We start from the raw sequence: 24676 nt of genomic DNA, 5'->3' as shown, positions 1-24676 counted from the left end.
ATATATACAGTCTGTTACTTGAGATGATGTACTGCATAATGGGATTAAAGTGGTCGCAGTAGGAAATAAGAGAGAAAATACTGGTAAGCATATTTCTCCATATCACTGTTAACCCTAAAAGGGCAAGAACAGAGCCCATCCTGGCTGTGTGTTTAAAATCACTGAGATGAATCATGATACAATTGGTGTAATAGATGAACAGGGAAACTAGTCTAATTGGAGATATTTCTTGGTAAGCTTTGAGGTTGTTTGTGGTTGTGTTGAATTGATTCCAAATTATGGTTACTTCATGTGTTACAGAGTAAAACTCCGTAGGGTTTTCTTGGCTGTTATATTAAGGAAGCAGATTGCCAAGTCTGTTTTTCCATGGTACAGTTGGGTAGGTTTAAACTGTCAACCTTTAGGTTCACAGTCAAGTGCAAACCTTTTGTGCCACCTGAAAATAAACAAACAGGAGAATTCCGGTAGGATGGAGGAATAGGCATACAAGCGACGCAGACCCTCTTCAACAGAGGAAAGAAAAACCAATTGACAGAGATAACGGAAAATAATCCTGGAACCCTGAGCTTTGAAATGAACTATACAAAAGTGGTTTAGGCACCAAGTAGTGGAAAAACCTGAGTGAAAACAGTGAGTACAGAGATAGTCAGAGCTGTGGACTGTCAGCTACTCTGACGGGACCAACAGCCTGAATTTTTCCAAGTGGTGTAGAGACCTGAGAATTGACCTAAAGATCAGTCCTGGTGACCAAGGGCTGCAGAGACGACTGTGCTGGTGGTCTATGACTAGGAAGAGAAACAGCAAAGAGGGAGACAACCTGAGCTGTTGACTTTCTGCTGTCCGAAGGGTGCAGCCATTTTGTTTATTTACACACGGCAGCCACTTTTGATATTTAAAGTGACCAAGGGCACAGCCATTTTGAATGTTTGTAAGTGGCAGCCTTTTTTGGATATTTAAAGTGACGGAGGGGCAGCCATTTTGAATGTTTACAAGTGGTGGCCATTTTGGATATTTAAAGTGGGTAGTGACTGAGCGTGCAGTCATTTTGAATGTTTACAAGTGGTGGCCCATTTGGATATTTAAAGTGACCAATGGCTCAGTCATTTTGAATGTTTACAAGTGGCAACCATTTTGGATTTTAAAGTGATTTCATTCTCATTCAGATTCCAGTAACCTAAGAATAGGCTATGTTTGCCAAAGTTAGCAGGGACATTCGAGAGGCTGACAACAGGAAAGGAGAAAGGTGGTGAGTGTATAAATGCTGTCAACTAGTGAATAGAGGAGCATAGTATAGTAACCTGCTGGGGTAGATAACTTACAAACAAAATAAAGAAAATTAAAATCGTGGGCAAGTCACTTCAGCATACAATCACCAATTACATATAAATACAAAAATGTCACAATGCCTCGGAGACAACAGAACATCATAGTCCACACAAAGAAGCAAGATAAAGCAGGAGAAAAAAGGGACCAGGATACAGACTGAAAACACATCCCTGAGGTAGATGCAGCATTGGAACTCCCTGATAAGGAATTCAAAAGAATTATATCTAGGTATCTTCAATGAATTGACAGAAAGATTCAGGAAAACACAGAGAAAACCCTAGAATAATTTCAAAAGACAATACAAGAACAACATGACAAAATAAATGAAAAATTAGAAATGATACAAAATCTACACACAAAACTCCAGAAGATTAATACTAAATTTTCAGATATAGATAAGACATTGAATGGACAAAGGAGCATAACTGAATCAATGGAAGACAGAATTAGAGAGCTTAAAGGCAAGTACCTGAACACTTCTTTGGAAAGGGATCAATCAGAAAAAAGATCAAAACAAAATGAAGAAAACCTAAGGTTCATGTGGGATACCATAAAAAGGAAAACTTATGTGTAATTGGAATTCGAAATATGTTGGAAGAGAATTTTCCTGGTATGATGAAAGAGGGAATATACTCATTCGAGAAGTCCAAAGAACCCCAAACAGGATAGACCCCAAAGAAAATCACACAGACATGTCATCATCAAACTCACCAAAACCAAAGACAAAGAATTATGAGACCAGCATGGGAAAAACAAAAAGTTACCTACAAGGGGCAACTAATAAGACTAAGCTCAGGTTTCTTGACAGAAACCATGCAGGTGAGAAGACAATGAGATGGTATGTATAAAACCCTGAAACAGAAAAATTTCCAACCAGGAATTATGTACCCAGCAAAATTGTCCCTCAAATATGATGGTGAAATTAGGACATTTCAAAATAAGCAGAAATTAAGGGAATTTGTTAAAACCAGACCAATGTTACAAGAGATGCTAAAGGGAGCCCTTTGGACAGAGAAACAGCAATAGCCAACAACAACTAACCATTAACATACATGATGATATAACCCAGAAACCAACCCAGCTATGGAAGTATCCAAAGTAAATAAGCCTGCAAGATTGTAAACAGGGAACCAGAGACATCAATTGGCAGATGAGGACAACTGTGAACCAAAAAGAGGGAAAAGACTGTGTCATTACAGAACTCAGATGGTAGGGGGAGCTCTGGTAGCATAATGCCTAAGGCACTTGACTGCTAACCAGAAGTCTGGTGGTTCAAACCCACCAGCCACTCCTCGGAAGGAAGATGGGGCAATCTACTTCTGTAGTGATACTGCCTTGGAAACCCAAGGAGGGGTCACTATGAGTCGGGTCCAACTCAACAGCACATAGTAACAACAACAACAACAACAACAACAGATGGTAAGGAAGCCAAGACAACTACAAGATAGAACGTACTGTTCTAAACTTGGGAAGAAAACTATAAATCACAGGGTAACCTCAAAGAAAAATGATAAACTTTCACATCAAAGTAAAAAAGAGGACTGGTATAAATATTCAGCAAATACTAAAACAGTAGCAATAAAGAAAGTGATAACATAATTAATAAACAAAATGAGCTCAGCATAGAAAAGTATATGGAACAAAGAAATTGACACCACAGAATAGCACATAACAAAAATGACAGCAACAAATTCATATTTGTCAATAATTACATATCTGGCAAGGGACTTATCTCTAAGATTTATAGAAAACTGCAACGTCTCAATGCCAAAGGATTAACAATCCATTTGAAAAATGAGCAGAATACATGAATAGACATTTTACCAAGGAGGATATTCAGGTGGCCAGCTAATATATGAAGAGATGCTTACAATCATTGGGCATCGGAGAGATGACAAATCAAAATAACAGTGAGATATACCATCTCATCCCAGCACTGATGGCAAGGTTCAACAAGGCAGAAAATAACAAATGCTGGCGGGGATATGGAGAAATTTGGACTGTCATATACTACTGGTGGGACTTTGAAATGATTCAATCACTGTGGATAGCAATATGGCAATTCCTTAGAAGGCTGAAATTTGGAGATACCATTTGACCCAGCAATCCCATTAGTAGGTATATATCCTACAGAGGTGAGAGCCAGGATAGGAACAGATATATGCACACTCATGTTCATTGGAACACTATTTACAATAGTAAAAAGATGGAAACAACCTACATGCCCATCAGTGGAAAAGTGGATGACCAAACTATGGTACATACACACAATGGGATACTGTGCAGCACTAAAGAATAATGTAGAGTCTGCAAAACACTGCATAATATGGAGGACATTATACTGAGTGAGATAAGTCAATAACAGAAGGACAAATAGAGTATTAGTTTGTTGTTGTGGAGGGTCAAGGAATGGTTTATATATGGAGGGAAACTTTCTTTGTTGGTAGCCAGGGGGTGGGAGGGGAGCGGGGGAACAGTGCAAAAAAAAAAAAAAAAAAAGTGCATTGACTCATGGGGAAAAAAAAAGAAAATAAACAAACAAATGAACTCACTGCCATCAAGTTGATTCTGACTCATAGGGAATCCCTTTGGGTTTCTGAGTAGTAAATCTTTATGGAAGTAGATTGCCCAGTCTTCCTTCTGTGGAGTGGCTGTTGGGTTTGAATTGCCAATCTTCTGGTTAGCAGTCAAATGCCTTAGGTACAATGACACTAGAGCTCCTGCATCACATAGGGACATTAAGTTTTGAGTTTAATGTTACCAAACTTTCTCAAAATGGTTTTACTGTCATTGATTCTCAGAATAAGTGAATAATCTTACTAACTTTCTCATCTTTCTCATGCCATATTATATGCTATTGAGTTTTAGATTGATGAATGGGGAGAACAAAAGAAAAGAGCAAGGAAAGAGGGAACAGAGTGGTAGAGACAAGAAGAAAAGTGAAGAGAAAGGGAGGAGAGTGGAGGAAAAGGCCCAACACCTGTAGTAGGGATGGCAGAGGGGCAAGAAGGCCACATCTTCTGACCTCCTCTAACCCCACAAGAAGACAGAACCACCTTTAGTAGCCTGAAGTCTATTGCTGCTAGGCTAGACATGCTGCCTCCCTCCAGCCCTTTCACCAACCATTCCTCCCCCAGTATCCACCACCTCTCTGCTGGGTTTGATAATTCACTGCAGTGGCCACACAGAACTCATGGATTATGGGTTATAGGGAAGCACCAGACTACAATTCAAGTTCAGAAATGCATTCACTCTCTTGCAGCCAGCTGTCTCACTCAGCAGCCAGCAATCTCAGTAGCACATCGCTTTCTCAGTAGTGCGTGTCTCTCGTGTCTCTCTCTCAGCAGTGTGTGTGTGTCTTACCTCTCTCTCTCAGCAAGTGCATATCTCTCAGGAATGTGTTTCTTTCAGCAGCATGTCTTTCTCAGTAGAGAGTCTCCTTCTGCCTCTAGGAGAGCTCCTTTTGAGCCTGCAGAGTGACCCAACCAACCAATCCCAACATCAGAATTCTATACACCTGAGAGAGAGAACTTCCCAAAAGATTGTTTTGTGCCAATCACAACAGAAATACCCCAGATGGATAACTTTAGCAATCAGGAGCTACTCAGTTGCTCATGGCAAATTCTGTCATGGAGTTTACATAGACTTATGGCTAGAAAAGCCACACTATGTAATTTACTACACTACAAGGGATTAGCATCTTTTGAACAATAGACAGGAAGTTTAGGAAATAAATGAAAATCTTGAGCCTTACTTAAATGCATATTGAGTATGCATAAATGTGCCAACAGATATTTATGGTTATTGTATAAAATCATCTTGAATACTGAAGATGTTACAAGTGAAACCATGTCTTTATAATAATTATCTGATGGAAGACATCTGGAATGAGTGATCCTAGCAAGTGAATGAACTTTGGGTGCCTGTTGTCTCTCATATAAAATGTAAGGGTCCAGTAAAACCATGTTTTGTTTTTTTTTCCCCAAGTGCTAAAATTCTCCTCTCATCTGTTCAAGCATAGCTTTATATTTTTTCTTACTGTGGCTTAAAAGCTGGCCATTTATTGCTGCAACAATAATTCATCCAAGGTTATTTCTTTAATTATGCGTAGTTACAAAGTACACATATGCTTTGATGTTTTTATTTTCACTAACGATAATGGGAGTATTAATTTAAGATTGAACAGTCTCCAATAAAATGTGCTGTTAGATGGTGAGGATGTAAAATGAAGCAGCTGTTGTGGAAAACAGTTTGGTGGTACCTCAAAAAGTTAAACATACAATTACCATATGACCCAGCAATTCCACTCCTAGATGTATACCCAAAAGATTGTAAGCAGGATGGAAACAGACACATGTACATCAAATATTCATTGCAGCACTGTTCACAGGAATAAAAATGGTCATAGTTCTTTGGGTCCCAGCTTCTTCTCTCTCCCCAGTCACTGGTCTTACTCTGTTTCCCGTTCTAATCAGTGCTATTTAACTCTCTAGCTTCTCATTTGTTGTCAGAGTTCCAGGATGATCACTGTTTTTTTTTTTTTTCTGGGTCTCTATTTTAGAGGGATTGGCAGAGTATGTTAGCAGGCCATCATCTTGTTTCCATCTCTTTCTTGAGTTTTTTTTTTTTTTTTTCTTTACTCTCCTTCATTCCAGATGGGAAGAGACCAATAGTTGTATCTTAGATGGCTACTTGCAAACTTTTAAACCCACAGACACTACTCATCAACCTAAGACAAGGAATTATCTTTATGAACTATTTTGTGTCATTTGACCTAGCTGTTCCCAGAAACAGTCCTCCTTAGCCTTCAAGCCTAGTAACTCAGTGTTACGAGTTGTTTGGTTATGTCTAAGAAGTTTCCATGACTGTGCCACCTATGTGTTCTATTATATATATGAATATATATTCAGCACATGCAAATATGTATGTAGAAATATTCACAGCCAAACCTATATCAGTATACAGATGTACTCCTATATCACCTCCTATGCCTATTTAGCATACGTATCTCTCTGTGAATCTACTCACAAATTATTATTTCTCTTGTTGCAGAATTGTATATATTATAGCATTAGCCATAATTGTCCTTTTTTCTTGCATCTCTCTCAGTGTCTTCCTTTGCCTTAGTCACATTATGCTGATTTCCACTATACAATATATTGCCATTCCCTTCACCAGAATGAACATAGGTCTACTGTCTTTTTGAGAGTTGAATGAAGACCCTCAACAAGATGGATAGACACATCCATGGCTAAAACAGTGGGCTCAAACATTAGCAAGGATTGTGAGGATGGTACAAGACGGGGCAGTTTTTCATTCTATTGTACATAGGGTCTCTGTGAGTTGGAGCACCTAACGAAAACAACAATAACAGGTATCTATTTAGCAATTTTCCTTCCCTCTCCCTTCATCCCTAGTGACCATCAAAGAATGTTTCTGTGTGTAAACCTGTCCTCGACTTTTCATATTAGTGGTTTCATGCAATGTTTATCCCTCTGTGATTGACTTATTTCACTCAGCATAATGCCCTCCAGATTAATCCATTTTGTGAGATGTTTAATGTAATCATCATCATTCTTTATCGTTGTATAGTATTCCATTGTTTGTATGTACTACTCTTTGTTTATCTATTCATCTGTTATTGGATGCCACCAGAGCTCCCATTGGATATTTAGACTGTGTCTATCTTTTTGCTATTATAAATAATGCTGCAATGACATGGTTGTATATATATTTATTCATGTTACAACTCTTATTTCTCTTGGATATATACCCAAGAGTGGGATCGCTGGATCATGTGGCATTTCTATTTCTAACTTAAGAAAGTACCACACCATTTTCCATAGTGGTTGTACCACTTTACAGGCCAACCAAGAGTGTATAAGAGTCCCAGTGTCCCCACAATTTTTCCAGTATTAGTTTTCAGTGACCTTATTGCTGGAGTGAGATAGTATCTCACTGTAATTTGATTTGCGTCTCTTTAATGACTAATGTTCATGAACATGTCTTCATGAAAAATCTATTTATGACCTTGCTCCATTTTTTAATTGTCTTTTTGTTGTTGGGATGTTGAAGTTTTCTGTAAATTTTAGGGATCAGACCCATCTCAGATATGTCATGGGAGCTCTGGTAGCATAGTGCCTAAGGCACTGAACTGCTAACCAGAAGGATGGCTATTGAAACCCACCAGCTACTCCTTAGAAGGAAGGTTGGGCAATCTATTTCTGTAGTGATACCACCTTGCAAACCCAAGGAGGGGTCACTGTGAGTCGCGTCCTACTCGATGGCACATAACAACAGCAACAACAACAATAACAGATATGTCATTGCCAAAAAAATTTTTCTCAGTCTTTAGGTTCTTATTTTACTCTTTTGTTGAAGTATTTTGATAAACCTAAGTATTTAATCTAGGAGGTCCTAATTCTCTAGATTTTTTCTGCTGTTTATACATTTTTAGTTATGTTTGATAGTTTATGCATAAATTAGAGCCCCTATGTTTTCTTCCATGAACTTTGTAGCTTTAGGTTTTATATTTAAGTCTTTGATCCATTTTGAGTTAGTTTTTGTACATGATATGAGGTATGAATCCTGTTTCATGTTTCTGCAAATGGACATCCAGTTTCGGCCACATCATTTGTTAGAGACTGTCTATTCCATATTGAATGGATTTTGACTCTTTGTTGAAGATCAGCTATCCATAGCTGGATGGATTTATTTCTGGATTCTCAATTCTGTTCCGTTGATCTATGTGTCTGTCATGGTACCAATACCAGACTATTTGACTACTGTGGTTGTATATTAGGTTATGAGATTCAGAGGTGTGAGGCATCCCACTTTATTCTTTTTCAGTAATGCTTTTGCTATCAAAGGCCTTTTCCCTTTCATATAATGTTGCAAATTAGTTTTTCTATTTTATTAAAGAATGTTCCAATTTAAATTGGAATTGCATTACATATGTAGATCACCTTGGGTAGCAATGATATTTTCAAAATGTTTGCTCTACCTATCCATAAACGTAGTATGTCTTCATTTTGTAGGTTTCTCTCTCAGAAGAAAACAGAAGTTTTGAAAGGTATTTTGCATTTAGAGGATTGTGTATGTTATTTCAATGTTGTTTTTGCCTTTCTTTCAAGTGTCAAACCTTCTTTTTAGGGTAGCTTGAAGACTGACTGTTGCAGTTTTATTTATCTTTTCAAAATATCTTAGGTGTCTTCTTTTGACCACTTGCAACATCTGTATTAATTGCCTTTCATACAGTGACAATTAGTCACCATAAGTTAAATAAAGATAAAATGAGGAACTATGTGTTGATAAAATCCAGGGAAAGTGTTCTGTGCAAAAACATTTATTTACCCAATGAAAAGTGAATATGTGAAAACTTGCACAGAAATGTAGATAAAAAGATTTGGTTCAGAAATATCCATTATGTGATTTTGTGGGCAGAGAGATTTTTCTCTGAGTAATTCTCTTTTAACATCTGCTTTTCACTGATAAACTTCTTTCAATTCCAGGTTGCAAATCCCAAGGAACTATCAATAAATCGTTATGTTTTGCAGAAATGCTCTTTCTCGCTTGTCACTTAACTGACACTAGATATAATAATCACATGTAAAAGTGTTGCATAAGATGTCTGATCCACAGGACAAAAAACAATGCTGAATGAAAACATGCTGAGGTCTTAAAACTCCCGTCCAGTTCCATGCCTGGAGAGTGACACACACTTAAAAAGCATTTGTGGAATAAAACTGGATTCTCATGAAGAAACATGTTTTTTAGAGAATAAATTTGGCCAAGAAAGAAGGACCAATCCATGGTCTATTATTCAATATACTGCTTCAAGCCAATGTCAGCCTGACTTCACCATGGTAATTTCTTATTGAAGACATTAAGCTGGAGAAAAGCATCCTCAGTCTCTGTAAAGCCAAATAAACCACCATGTATTTATGCTCTGAAATAATCATTGGTTCTTCATATTCTCAGAAAATAATTTTGTCACCAAAACGATAGGTATGCAGCTGAGTTCTGCCTTCAGCATGTCAGTAGAAATCTAATGAGTTAGAAGAACAGACTGTGTAAAACAGAGAAAGTCCACTTCAACACAGTAGACCAGTGTTTCCCAAAGTATCATCTTTGGGCCACTTAGAGATATCTAGAATATTGATTACAAATGCAGATTTCCAGGCACCACAGACTATTTCAACATAATATTTAGGGACATGTATAGGAATCTGCCTTTTTAACTGAAACTATATAACCATCACCATGAAGTGTCATTACCATGGTTTTAGTAAGGCAACCATCCTGGGAACAGATATGACATCACCATAGTTGTACTTTGTGAAGGAAAGTAATGCTTAAAATGGAAGATCTGTCATGTTTGTTCTAGAATCTTGGTTCCTGTGTCTTCAGTCTGCAAGTCATTCTGTTTTAAGTTGTAAAGCCAATGGTCTGATGATAGGAAGGAAGAAAAAGAAAACAAGGAAAAAGGAACACATGAAAGTGGTTGTCTTTCCTGTTGCATCTATTAAGCTAAAACAATGGCTTGATCACAGTGAACTTGGAGGAGAGGTAGAGGAGAAGACTAGACAAACATGCAGGGCAGGTAGAAGGTATGGAGTATTATGTCTCAAGCTCAGAAGTTTTATTGTATTCTGTAGGTGACGATAAGCCACTGAAGGAGGGAGCAGTGGAGTAAGATGATCAAAACTCATCTTCAAAAAGAAAGAGAAAAAGGGAAGCAAACTATCAAGTGGTCTACAGTGGAAAGGGCAACATGTGTGAAACATCAGGAGACTTTGGTTTGCATGCTTGAATAGAAAAGACTGTGCAGGCATGAATTCAGCTAGGGCAAATGACTAGCTAGATGATAAAAACAGAATGCCCCTGATCAGAAAAACACCCTGTGAGCAAGTCCTAATCAAAGCTCTAAATTTTATCTTTTTCCGTCACACTTCCAGGTCACAGTGAGCGGACAGCTTTTTTCTTCTAGATATTGTCTGTGTTGTTGAGCTGGCTTGCTACTTGAGATTCTTCTGAAGGTTAACCTATAACTTCAAAACATTTGTTGGTGATTCAGTAGTTGTTGGGTAGACTACACAGGGATCCTCCCCTGGTTAGACTTTGTTTTGATTATAGAGCAGTCACTTGACTGGTAGGAATCCCTGAGGGGTGTAGATGGTTATCTGGTCTACTAATAGCAGAACCCCTCCAGATGCATCTTAGAGAACAGGCCTGGCCATCTGCTTCTGGAAGGTTATAGCCTTAAAAACACTGTGGAAGCATTTCTATCCTTATACACATGGGGTTGGCATGAGTTGGAATAAATTCAGTGGCAACCAACAATGATAACTTGTGTGGTAGCTTCTTACTATGTTCCTTCATACATTGGTCACAATAGTTCTTTTTTAAATGCTATCACTTAAAAAACAAAAATTTTAATGAAAATTTTAAAAATGAAGAATAGCAAGCTCTTCCCTTTTATATCTTTTGGAAATCAGAGTTCTCAATATAACAAAATATCTTTATTCTTTTGATTAGAGAGACAAAGAATCATTTGTTCATTTATTCATTCGTTCTTTCAGTCAGTCAATCAGTCATCCAAAAAAACTTGCATGCTCACTATGTACCAGGCATTATCTAGGATGCTGGAACTATGAAGCAAGGATATTCACTATTATATGTAGAGGGACGGGCATCTACATAGCTAATTATTGGTCTTCAGTGCTCTTAGGATCAAATCACAAATCCTTCATCTGGCATATAGGGCCCCACATCTTCCAGCTTTTGCCTAAGTTCCAGCCACATCTTGCAGTACTCCTCATGTTAGACATGTAAGTTACTCTTGTCTTGTTTCTGCAGTACCCTGTATATGCCAAGATCCATTCCATCAGAGTTTTCCCATCTGCTCTTTCTGCTTCTGGGAATGTTTTCCTGTTTTCCATTTGTCTGGCGAGCCTCCACTCATCCTTCAGCATTCACCTGAAATAGTCTCTTCCCCAAGGATTCTTTGTCCTCTAAGACTAGATTTTCACCTCTTGCTATATATTTTCATAGATCCCTGTGTTTTTTCCTCCTATAACACTAATCAGAAGTACAAGTAATTATATTAAAAATATGTTGTTTATTATGTGTTTCCCAGTCTAGATTCTGAGCTTCATCAGAGTAAGGAGAGAACCTCAGTCATTTTTCACTCTAACCTTAACATTAGTCTATTAATAGTGCTCAGTAAACTTTTTTTTTCAGATAGTTGAGTGAAGAACTGTGTCCAGTGCACTAATTGAGTATGCATAGGGACATAGAAGGGGCATATACCTAAGACAATTTGGAGGAATCAGGAAATATCCTAATACAATGCTTTAAACCTGTTACCTATTTGTTGTTGTTGTTGTTAGGTGTCGTCGAGTTGGACCCGATTCATAGCGACCCCTTCTTGGGTTTCCGAGGCAGTATCACTACGTAAGTAGATTGCTCAGCCTTCCTTCCGAGGAGTGGCTGGTGGGTTTGAACCGCCAGCCTTCTGGTTAGCAGTCAAGTGCCTTAGGCACTATGCTACCAGAGCTCCTGTTATCTATTTAGAACACGAAATAATAACCTCCTGTCTCTTCAAGGGGAGCTCTGGTAGCGTAGTGCCTAAGGCACTTGAGTGCTAACCAGAAGGCTGGTGGTTCAAACCCACCAGCCACTTCTTGGAAGGAAGATTGGGCAATCTACTTCCATAGTGATACTGCCTCAGAAACCCAAGCAGGGGGTCGCTCTGAGTTGGTTCCGACTCAACAGCATATAAAAACAACACAACATCTCTTCAAGATCGTAAATTGTTAGCCACAAACTAAACCATTGCTGACTGTGTTTACTAAAATGGTAAATGTTAACTAAGACATCTTATATTTTAGAAAGAATATTAACAAAAGTCCAAACAAAAATATGGTTTTGAACATGAATTTTAATGACAAGAAAAATTGAAACAACTAACATGTTTCCAATCAATGGAAATTTTCATAGAGAATAAATAAAATACTCAATAATTATTTCTTTTAGCTGATCAATTTATATTAATCCTTTCTGAAATTTTTTTTGTATGTGTTTTTTTTAACTTTTTATTGTGATTTAGATGAAAGTTTACAGAGCAAATTGATTTTCTATTCAACAGTACATACACATTATATTTAGTGTCAGTGATTACAGTCCTCACAAGGTGGCAGCAGTCTTCCCACTTCCTCCCTGTGTTTCCTGTATGCGTTCATCCTTCTTTCCTATCCGCTCCTGCCTTGGAGATTTATTCTTAAGCAAATGCTACCCTGTTGATGTCCTGTGGTTGATTGTTCAAAGGAGTGTGAATATCCCTTGTATTATTGTTCACCTTATAGTCTTGTTAGTTGTTTGGCTGAAAGTTGAACCACAGGGGTGAGTTCATTTCCAGACTTGAAGGGTAACTAAGGACCCTAGTCTTGGTGGTTCTACCACTCTCTATCAGACCAGTAAGCCTGATCTTTACTATGATTGTGTTTTGTTCCACATCTTCCCCACTCTATCTAGAATCTCCTATTTTGGACCCTTGCAGGGTGGTTGGCAGTGGTAGCTGGGCACCATTTAGTATTGATTTCATGGTCATGGAGGCTAAAGTTCACATGGTCCGTTAGTCTTTTGGACTAATTATTTCCATGCATCTTTGATTTTCTTCACTCTTTGCTTCAGATGGGAGCTCTGGTAGCACAGTACCTAACACGTTTGACTGCTAAGCAGAAAGTTGGCAGTTCAAACCCACAAGCCACTCCTTGGAAGGAAGGTTGGGCAAATCTACTTCCATGGTGATACTGCCTCGGAAACCCAAGGAGTGGTCGCTATGAGTTGGATCCCACTCGATGGTAGTGTGATGTTTGTTTGTTGCTTCAGACAGGGAGAGACCAATAATTGCACCTTATTTGGCTGTTCGCAAGCTTTTAAGACTCCAGTTGCTGCTCACCAAAATATGTTGTAGAGTATTGTCTTGGTGGACTATGTTATGATAATTGACTTCAGTATACTGTGAGATAATGGTCTTGAGCTCCCAAGCCCAGAACTCATGCCCGCAAAGTGTTTGGTTATGACTGAGAAGTTTTCATAAGTTTGCCCTCTATATGCTCTACTGTATTCATGATCATCTTTGCAGCATATAAAATATGTATGTAGAAATATCCTCTGTAAAGCCTATATATATTTGTGGGTGTTGTCCCATTCACCATCGCACCTGTGGTCAGCTTGCATGTCTATCTGTGTATCCCAGTTGCAGAGAAGAGAAGGGCAATGTACCAAATGTTAGTCATCAACACGGTGGCAATGAGGAAGAGGAAGATGGAGAGAGGTGCATAGGGGGTACAGACAACAAAGATGAACCCTTTTGCACGTATAATACTGCATTGTCAGTGAAGGCAAACACGGGTATATGGGTGGATATATGGGTGGACAGGCTGAAATATTAAGTATGTCTGTGCAGGGGGGAGTGTGCCCAAGACCATGTATAGGGTTGATAGACAATGTTTCTACAAGTGTATTGCTATGTACTGTAAGAATTCTTAAGTATATAGTAGAGCTGACAAGGGACAAGCTTGTAGTCACTTCTTGGTCACAGCCAGCTACCCAGAGGGAATGAGTAGTTGGACCTGTGGGCTTGGGACCATAGTTGCAGGGGACATGAATCTCACTTGGCATAATATACTACTTTGTATGTTTCACATCCTACTTTGGTGAGTAGCGACTGGGATGTTAAAAGCTTGCAAGCAGCCATCTAGATGCAATGATGGGTCTCTCCTTGTCCAGAGTAAAGAATAATGAAGAAAATCAGAGAGTCATAGAAACAATTAGTCCTAGTGACTGGTATACCATGTGATCCACAGCCTATATGACTATGAGACCAGAAGAACTCAATGGTGCCCGGCTACCACTGTCAACCACTCGGAGGGGGATCTGTGCAGGAGATCCTGGATAGAGTGGGAGAACAATGTGTAACAAAACTCAAAATAATTAAAAAAAAAAAGGACCTGGCTTGCTGGTCTGATAGAGCATGATGGAACCACTGAGACTGTGACCCCTAGTTGTCCTTTAGGTCTGGAATTGAACCCAATCCTGTAGCATCCAGCCAAAGAAAAGGCAGGCATATGAGGTGAACATTTACATTAGGTAGATACACTCCTTGGAGAGAACAATCATGAGCGAGTAGAAGGGCTGTGTATGCACACGGAGGCAGCTGGGAGGCAGGAGTGCATGGAGGGAAGGATATAGGGAAGAGGTAAGTGTGGGGAGAAAATGGGAGGGTAGCTGTTGGATTGTGGTAAATTGTAGTCAATGTCATGAGACAAAGTTGAGCTGCTGTATGGAAGGTGAATTTGCTCTGTAAACTTTCACCCAAATCACAATTGGGAAAAAAAAAAAAAAAAAGATCCCAGTCACTACTCACCAAAGTAGGATGAGAACACGTTTTTTAAAGACTAATCTTGTTTTTTGCTTTATTAGTTTTAATACTCTATTAGTACACTTGTTGTAAGTACACTTAATACTATATTAGTATCATTTACTCTTATTTCAAACATGTGCTATTGTCCAACAGCTCAAATCATATTCTAACCAGACTATGTATTTCAAACTTCTATTATCTTTTAAATTGATTAGGAGTCTTATTATTTTTGCTTTTTCCCAACTTGCCTGTTTATGATGCATCTTTTATGGCACTTTGCTGAGAAAATTATAATCTATTTCTATGAAATCAAGATTAATTATATACTCTCAGAACAAAATTATAATCTGAAGGACCCATCTAGAATATTCGTTAGACAATGCACGGGAGAATATACATGATGTATAATAAAAACAAATTCATTTGAAGCATTGGTCCAAATTGTCACAGACAAGTCATTTATTAACAAAACATGACGTTAAAGTATAAGGACTGAAAAGCAAAAAGAGACAAACCAAATGTATACAGGAATGGCACACTGGAAAACATTTATTGGTGGTTGTATTTACAAGCAAATTAAGTATATATTATTTTGAAGTGAGAAAATTAAGGAGTCAGTGCATTGAGCAATTTACTGAGTATTCCCTTTATAAAAGCCCGATACTAGCTTGATTGGAAATAATGAGAATGTTAAAAATAGAAAACCAGAAATTTCGTCTCTTCTTTTTACAATTAGATATTTGTTTAGGAAGACAGAAACATGTATACTATAACATCTGAAAAAGACTTACACTAATATGTATCAACAAATAGAAAGAAAATAATTAATCATTGAGCAGATAGGGAATACATGGGCCACCTGAGTCTTTGATAATCACTGGACAAGACCTGAGAGGAGACGAGTTTGGAGGAAAATGTGGAAAGTAGGATTTCTCTGGATTTGTGGCAACAAGGCAGGGCTGTGATCTACTTGATTTTAATTTTCATGGAATGAGTAAGTCATTTAGAGGTCCCAGTGAGCATAGTAACTTAGCTAATAAAGTCACTGTGGAGAAACAATAAGGAGCTATGTGGGTTGTTGAGCAAATGGTGGATGTAAAAGTGGCTTGCATAATAAAACTTGTTAATATCTAACATGTTATGAGAATATTATATATTGAAAAAGTGACTTCTTTATTAACCTGATGGCTGAATTGAACTACAACACACTATTTTTACATATATATACACACACACACACACACACACATATACATATATATATATACACACATATATATATATATATATATATATATATATATATAATTCTCCTGTTCTTCTCTCCATTATATATATATTTACATTGTTGAAATCACAGTGTATATACAGTTTTATATTTTGCATTTCTCATTTAACTGTACATCATAAACATTTTCTGCATTTCCATATAGTTACAATAATTTTAACAAGAGTATAAAATTCCATCATGTTGATTTATTTCAATTTACTAAATCATTGCCTTATTGTTTCACATTTGCATTGCTTCCTGGTTTTATTTTATTGTTATTAATGCTGCAATAAATACTGCTATACATATACTGCTTTTGCTTCTGTTCAATTATTTTTAGAGTACATATTCACAAAAATAAAGTTATTGGATCTAAGGGTTAGAATATCATTACAGTTCTTGCTATATTGTCATTTTGATAGGAGAAGTATTCTGCTAATTTCACTCTGCTACCAGAAATGCAAATGGGAGATGATTTCCTTATATCTGTGCCAACAATAGGTTTCATCATTAAAAATGTTTTTGTTAAGTTTATAGGCTTAAAATGACACTTTACGATTGCTTTAATTAGGATTTCTCTCTTCCTTATGAGAATGATCATTTTCTTAATTTGTTTGGTTACTGCTTGGAGTCTCATTTGTGTAAATAATATATTCCCATTATTTGGCTTTTTAGCTAATGAAATCTTTTTCTTTCCCAAATAATAAGAATTATTTTAAGGACATGAAATTTTATATAGGAGCAAGAGGGAAATATTAACTCAAGAGTAAAATAGGAGAACTTTTTAATTCTTCCCATATGAAGCCTCAGCTGAACTTAATGGGTAAACACATATATGTGCTGTTGCTATGTACCTGGTTAAAATGGTGGGGAATGGATTATTTACATGGACCCTTCTCACTCTTCTGGCTTCTGAAGCAGTCAGCAGAAGGAACATTAACAGTATTTTACAGCAAGAGATACATGTACCTGAAAAAATAGTCTGTGGCTGAGGCTCTGATCCTAAGTTGGGTTAAAGCAAAGATGTTTTGGAATAGACAGACACTATAAGGAAAAAGTTCCTTATAGATTTTCTAAAGAATCAGGCATGCAGAATATATATTTCCTAGTTCAGTAAATACTTTGAAAAGACAACAAGTTGATTGCTGGGAAGGCTACAGACATGAGCCGAACTATGATTGAGCCCAGAGCAAACTTTCAGTATAGCAGGGGTATAAGATGTATGCACAAATAGCAATAAGATAAGGAATTTTGGGAAAATTCTTTAACTAGAGAACAAACACATTCTATTTCCATATAAAAGAGCAAGGTGATTACTTTATTTGGATAGAAGGACAAGCAGAGATTATCTGAATGTATTGACAAGATTCTACCAGGCAGAATTCAGGGTTGGGGAGGAGGGTATTCCATGAAGAAAACAATAAGAGGCAGGTCACAGCAGCAGATGTAAGGAGGTAAGATTGAAAGATTAGATAGGGATCATGTTTGGCTGGATGTCTCACAAATGAGACGATAGAGGGTCACTGGCCTAAGAGGCATGGTTTAGGTATTTAGTCTCTTTGCCTTGAGAATGAAGACCTTTGAAGGGAAAGTGCCAGGATTAAAGCTATTTTTATACCACTTCCAGCATATGTTTATAGACAAGAATTTAGGGCCAATGAGTTTTGCTTTTGCAGCTTCCATCCACATATAATTTATCAAGAAAGTTTCGTAAATTATATGCATGAGAAAGAAAAGCATGATATCATGGGTGGATTACCCAATAAGCAAGGTAAGCACAGGTTTACTTGTGCTTACTCACTAATCTGTAGTGAACAATTTCACATTTAATGAACATGTCAAAGATTCTGCTTGTAGATATGGTGGGCACCTATCTATCTCAAACTGACAGTATCTTCCCACAGAATCAAAACCCCTTTTCAAATTTATAGTCCCTGAAGGGGTGGAGGACCCAGTAAGCAAGGAAAGCACAAGCTTACTTGTGTTTACTTACTACTCTGTAGTGAGCACTTTCACATTGGTCTCACCACAGATGTTCACAGTGAAATTGTTCACTACAGAGTAGTAAGTAAGTACAAGTAAGCCTGTGCTCACTTTGCTTATTGGGTGATCTGCTCCTGCGTGATACAGTGGAAAGAGAACAAGACTGAATACTCTGAAGTTGAATTGTAGTCCCAGCATACTGGATTGTTTGGGGTAAGAATCTCCATATTTCTGGAGCTCAGCTTCCTACAAGTAAAATGAAAGAGCACACCTGATTACTTCCACAGTTTCTTCTGGCTGAAACACTTGAAAATTCTAAATGTGCTTTACAATACCTTAAGGACCCCTTCTTTTAAAAAAGCATATTCCCAATGAGCCTGAAATTCTACCTTAAAAGTTCCCTTTCTTTGTATTTCTGCTTTTTAAACTTCAGTACTTCTCTCCTGAAATGAAAATAACCCAGGGGAAATATGTCAAATCAGTTAGGCATTGTGAACTCTGCAGAATTTAGTTATATTAACTGCTTTCTCACTTGACTTTTGTATGTGTGAGGTGCCATGAGAAAAATGGGAGGCTAGCACCACCAACAAAATATTTACATAGCCCTCACCATGTGCTTTCATATGTGTCAAATCGTTTAGTTCTTAAAACAATCCTATAAAATCAGCACTATTGTAATCCCCTTTTCACAGGTGAGGATATCGAGGCATAGAGTTTTAGTTCTTTAAGGACACACAGCTTATTTGTGGCAGGTGCAGAAATTGAACCCAGGAAAGCTGACTTCCAGAACCAACAAGTTTAATCCCCAGCTGATACTCTTCCTCTGAGGTCTGTGGAGAGAAACTTCTGAAGTATCAGGTTCTGTCTGTGGAATGAAAGCACAAAGATCTCAATCTCTAAGGAAAATGGCCAAAAGGTTTTGAAAGGGAATATACAAATGTGCTGGTGATACTTTTGTGTTCTCAACATTATGCTCAGGAATTTCATCACCAGGAGCCTAATTATAACCAATCAAAGCCATGTTAGCATTTCCCGTATCTAAACTGTATTTTTAGGCATTGAATTATAGCCATACAACTGTGGAGTGCTTTGGTTTCAGAGGGATTTGCAGGTAGATACATTTGGTTGTTATTTGAGCTCTGATCATATTGCAAGACCAGCATGTCCCAGCATGGTGGCTGAAAGAATGGACCACACCAGTTGGGTTTTTCAGTCCCTGAGCCATATGTTTAGGGGCCCATGTTCTTTATACATTTCCCTGCACTGTTCTTTGAAAGGTGAGCTTTGATCACAGTCCTAGTCTTTTGTCAGTTCCCTGTGAGAAACACATTTCCTGGAGCTCTGGTAGCATAGTGCCTAAAGCACTTGATTGCTAACCAGAAGGCTGGCGGTTCAAACCCACCAGCCACTCCTCGGAAGGAAGATGGGGCAATCTACTTCCGTAGTGATACTGCCTCGGAAACCCAAGGAGGGGTCGCTATGAGTCGGGTCTGACTCGACGGCACATAACAACAACAACAACAAATAGAACCAAAGAATCCCTTATAGATGGTATGCTTTGTGTTTTTTTTTAATTTTTATTTTTTCGTTTGGATTTTTGACCCTAGAAGACAGGTAATATTAAAAAGAAAGGTCTACTCTTCAATATATAAAGGTCATTTGGTGATCAATTAAAATGGTGTATGTGTAGGTGCTTTGTGGTCTATAAAAAGGTTATAGTTTTATAGGCCTGAGCCCTTATACTCCAAGTGACCATGACCTAATTGTTTATTCATTGAAAAGCAGCTGATAAAGTGGTCAGGATCACAGCTTATTAGACCAGGGTTTCAGTTACTAGCTTGATTCTCAACATTCTCTATATAATAGACCAAATGGGATTATTAACATCCATACTGACCTCACAAAACAAACAAAAACAAACAAATCCACTGCCATCGAGTTGATTACAACTCATAGTGACACTATAAAACAGAGTAGAACTGCCCCATAGGATTTCCAAGGCTGTAAATCTTTATGGAAACAGACTACCACATCTTTCTGCTGTAGAGCATCTGTTTGGTTTGATCTGTTTGGTTTGATCTTTGGGTTAGCAGTCTAGCACTTTAACCACTGCACCACCAGTCCTTCCCACTGACCCCATAGGATTGTTATAAGGATTAAATGGGAGAGTACATGTAAATTGTTGAGCCTAGGCCCCAGTAAGTACTTGATATATCTTAGCTTTTACCAGTAATGACAGTAATTATAATAACAATAAAAATAACTCTAAAGCAAAATCCAGATAAAGGAATAGAACAACTTTAAGCAAATTATTTCATCTAAACCCAAAAACATCCTAAACTTACCCATTTTTTAATCAGAGAGAAAAAAAAAATGAAGATAAATTTTAAGCAAAAAAATGTATACCCTGAGTCTTTAGAGGGAGTTCTGGTGGTGTAGTGCCTAAGGCATTTGACTGCTAACCAGAAGGCTGGTGGTTCAAACCCACCAGCCACTCCTTGGAAGGAAGATTGGTCAATCTACTTCCGTAGAGATACTGCCTCAGAAACCCAAGGAGGGGTTGCTGTGATTCAGATCTGACTCGACTGCAGTGGGTTTGGTTTGGTTTTGGTGAGTCTTTAAAGCTCCTTCTTTTTACACATCTGGAAATCCATTCTAAATTAGTTCTCAGGGATTAAGGCAAAGACTATACAGTCATGGAAGTGTTGTTTTTAACAGAGAAAATTAGAAAGCTTAGATATCCTATCATAAGAGTGTGCTTCAGTACATTAGAGCACAACTTTAATATGACATATACTCTGGTGGCCTAGAGGCTAAGGCATTCAGCTACTAACCAGAAGATTGGTGGTTAAGACCACCAGCTGCTCCATGGGCAGAAGTTGAGGCAATCTATTTCCATAAAGATTTACAGCCTTAGAAACTCTATGGAGGTCACCATGAGTCAGAATCAACTCAATGGCAGTGGGTAATTACATTGAAGAATATAATAAACTATGGAATATATACTAACAACAAGCAATATTTATTATTTCAGAGAAAAAGCAAAACATATTACTATCATTAATTATATTAGTATTAACTGAATATGTAAAATATACATTTCTTCAGCTAATAATCATATAATATATGAGTAATATAAAAATACATATAATGTATAATAGTAATAATGCGTACTGTATTGGGTTTTTGTGAGAATTGTATGATGATTATTACACACCTGACGTATAATAAAAGCTCAACACGTTTACTCTATTAATGAATGTTGACTGTATTTATTTTCTAAGTTTAATTAAACTTCACGTAATAGCTACTGTTTGCTGAGCATCTACTCTGTTCCAGTCACTAAGCAAAATGCTAGGGATACAGAAATTATTACTTAAGGCCTTTGAGTATAGAAGCTTGCATTCCGGTGAGGAGAAAAGGGAGAGGACAACAGACTTACATGTAACTATTTAAATTCTGAAGTCAGCTCCTAGGCAACTAAAAGGTCCACAGCTATTCATTAAGTATCTGTGTGAATTTTCAAAGGTGGCCCCTTTCTGGACAAATGAATTACAAAAAGGAAACCCTTCCTACCAGCTGAGTCAGCTGCATACGAGAGCACAGTCTGGGTTTCAGTCAGGTTGCCCTCTCAGTCAGCCATGTCATGCTGGGTGCAACCTGCTCAACAAAACACAGAGATTCTGCAAATACCCTTGAAACGTCCTGAATGTGACCATTAAGCACACTACATATGATTTGGGATCTGTAACTCTGGGAAATAATTATTTTTAGCAGTGAGAATTTAATACTGAACTAGATTAAAGGATGGAACAAAGGAAAAATCTGTAGGCAGTTGTCTAGCACTGAGCATGAGGTGGGTGGAGAATTCTAAATTGTTTCTGCTCAACTGATGTGTTTTCTCTATCATGTCTTCATATTAAATCTCTATAACTTGAATACACATTCTTATGTTCTTAGGAGTTTTGTGTAAGTTAATATGGGGGACAAGTATCTAGTCCAGGATTGACACCAAGTACATGCTTCCAAAACCAAAATAAACTCATTGCTGTCAAGGCATTTCCAACTGATAATGACCCTATGTTGTTGTTATGTGCCGTGGAGACAAACCTGACTCTTAGCAACCCCTCCTTGGGTTCCCAAGGCAGTATCACTATGGAAGTAAATTGCCCAACCTTCCTTCCGAAGAGTGGCTAGTGGGGGTGAACCACCAGCCTTCTGGTTAGGAGTTAAGTTCCTTAGGCACTATGCTACCAGAACTCCCAATAGGAGAAGGTAAAACTGCCCTTTAGGGTTTCCAAGGCTGTAAATCTTTATGGAAGCAGATTTTTAAACTCACATCTTTCTCCTGCAGAGGACTTGATGGGTTTGAACCATCAACCTTTTCGTTAGCATCTGAACGCTTTAAACACTACACCAGCAAACTCACACGAGTAGATGCTTAAACTCTAAAAAACCTCACTGCTGTCAAGTCGGATCTGACTCATAGCTACCCCTCCTTGGGTTTCTGAGGTGCTATCTCTACGGAAGTAGATTGCCAGTCTTCCTTTCGAGGAGTGACAGGTGGGTTTGAACCATCAGCCTTCTGGTTAGCAGTCAAATGCCTCAGGCACTACACCATTACTAAATATTAGTTACTTCACATCTCAACCTGGCTTGATTGTATCTGCATACATATTGTGCATTGTAAAGTTATAGGGAAGTGCTTGTCTCCTTCCTGTCTCTCCCCATGGTTGTACTTGTTATTAAACAGAGTCAGCTCCGTCTCATGTTACATTATGTATAACAGATCAGTCCCGAACATCTTCATGATCTTTTGTATGTTTGAGTGCATTGTTGTGGCTGTTGTGTCAATCTATCCCAGTGAGGGTTTTCTTCATTTTCACTGATTCTCTACTTTTCCAAACATGATGTCCATTTCTAGTGCTTGGTCTTTCCTGATGATGTGTCCAAAGTATGTGAGCTAAAGTCTCACCATCCTCGTTTCTAAGAAGTATTCTTGCATTTCTTCTAAGAGTGCTTTGTTCCTTCGGGCAGTCCATGCTATAGTCAATATTCTTCACCAACACTGTATCAATTCATTTGTTTTCCTTTTTCATTGTCCAACTTTTCCATGCATAAGAAGCCATTGAAAAAACCATGATGAGGATCAGGCACATAATAGTCATCAAAGTGACATCTATTCGTTTTAGAACTCAAAGAGATCTTTTTTCAGTTAGATTTTCCCAAAGATCCTGTGTTCTACCATAATTACGTTTCTTGACTGACTGCTGCTGGAAATCCCAGTAAACATTGACTGTTGATACAGGTACAATGTGCTCTTGCAAAATTGCTCTGAGTAGCTCTTGGTCATGTTTTTGGACATCTTTCTCCCCTTTTCCAGGGTTTGGGAATCAGCCCATACTTAAATGGCATATGATGTGGTTGCACTGGATACAATTCATGTCAGCCCAGGGTTCCAGACAAAACTTTAAGATACTAGAGGAGAGGTAGGTTAGTCTTTTGTGGCTGGATGCACATGGGAATTTTTGCCATAAATTAACAATGTAAACATTGGCTAAAGACATTGGCCTCAGTATGTTAGAGAAAGTATCCCACAGCTCTTTGTTTCTTAGGGTGCTGTTATGCTAGTTTGCCTGTATCAAATCTAACCTTCTCCTCCAGGGAGTTCGGGTGCAAATTCATATTTGATGTTCTGGTTCTAATCCCAGATTACCACACAAGGACAGCTGGAACAAGCTGATAGAGAGGAACTCTTAGGGGGAAGGAAATTATTAGCCGGTCATGAGTCACCAGGACCTGATGAAAAGATTAGGAAGGGTTTAAACTGCTACACAAGGCCAATGAAACACCCTCAGAGTATTAACCTTGAACATTTCCACTCTGCTAATATTGCCCAGAAGTATTTTAACATTCACCAGAGATAGGCTTACCCTCTTCAAGAAACGATTCATTTTTGTAAAAAGAGTAATGGATTATTTGAGGATTGATTTTTCAGTATGGAATGTAGTCCTGCATTGTAATGATTAGTGTGAATAAGGACCACAGCTGATTGGATTTACATCCGAATGTTGCACTTGGCAGTAATTCACCTCTCTAGTCCCCCCTTTCCTTATCTGTGGAGTGGGCATTATAACAATACCCACTTCCTAGAGTTTTTGGGAGAATAAGGAAGTTAACATTTAAAACAGAGTTTGGCAAAGGCTAAGCAGTCAATAAGCATGAGATAATATTATTATTGTCATTATGATGATGTCAGATAAAAGATGGCAGGTATTGATGGATAAATTTAAGTAAAATTTCTCATTAGTAGAAATCTTTATAGTTAAAATACTGGGAAAATACTTTTAAAAGGCAAATTGCTGATAAAACCTGTTGCCCTTGAGTTGATTCTGGCTCATAGTGATCCTATAGGACAGAGTAAAACAGCCCCATAAAGCTTCTAAAGCAGTAATCTTAATGGAAGCCACATCTTTCTCCTGTGCGGTGGCTGGTGGGTTTGAAATGCCACCCTTTTGGTTAGTAGCTGAGCAGTTACTTATTTTATTTTATTTTTTATTGTGATTTGGGTGAAGATTTACAAAGCAAATTCACTTTCCATACAGCAGTTCACATATACTTTGTCTCATGACATTGACCACAGTTTACCACAATGCAACAGCTCCCCT

The sequence above is a fragment of the Orycteropus afer genome, unplaced genomic scaffold (genome assembly GCF_000298275.1).
Source record: "Orycteropus afer afer isolate SDZICR_OR568_19922 unplaced genomic scaffold, OryAfe1.0 scaffold00160, whole genome shotgun sequence".
Lineage (NCBI taxonomy): Eukaryota > Metazoa > Chordata > Mammalia > Tubulidentata > Orycteropodidae > Orycteropus > Orycteropus afer.
This window is presented reverse-complemented; position numbering follows the sequence as displayed.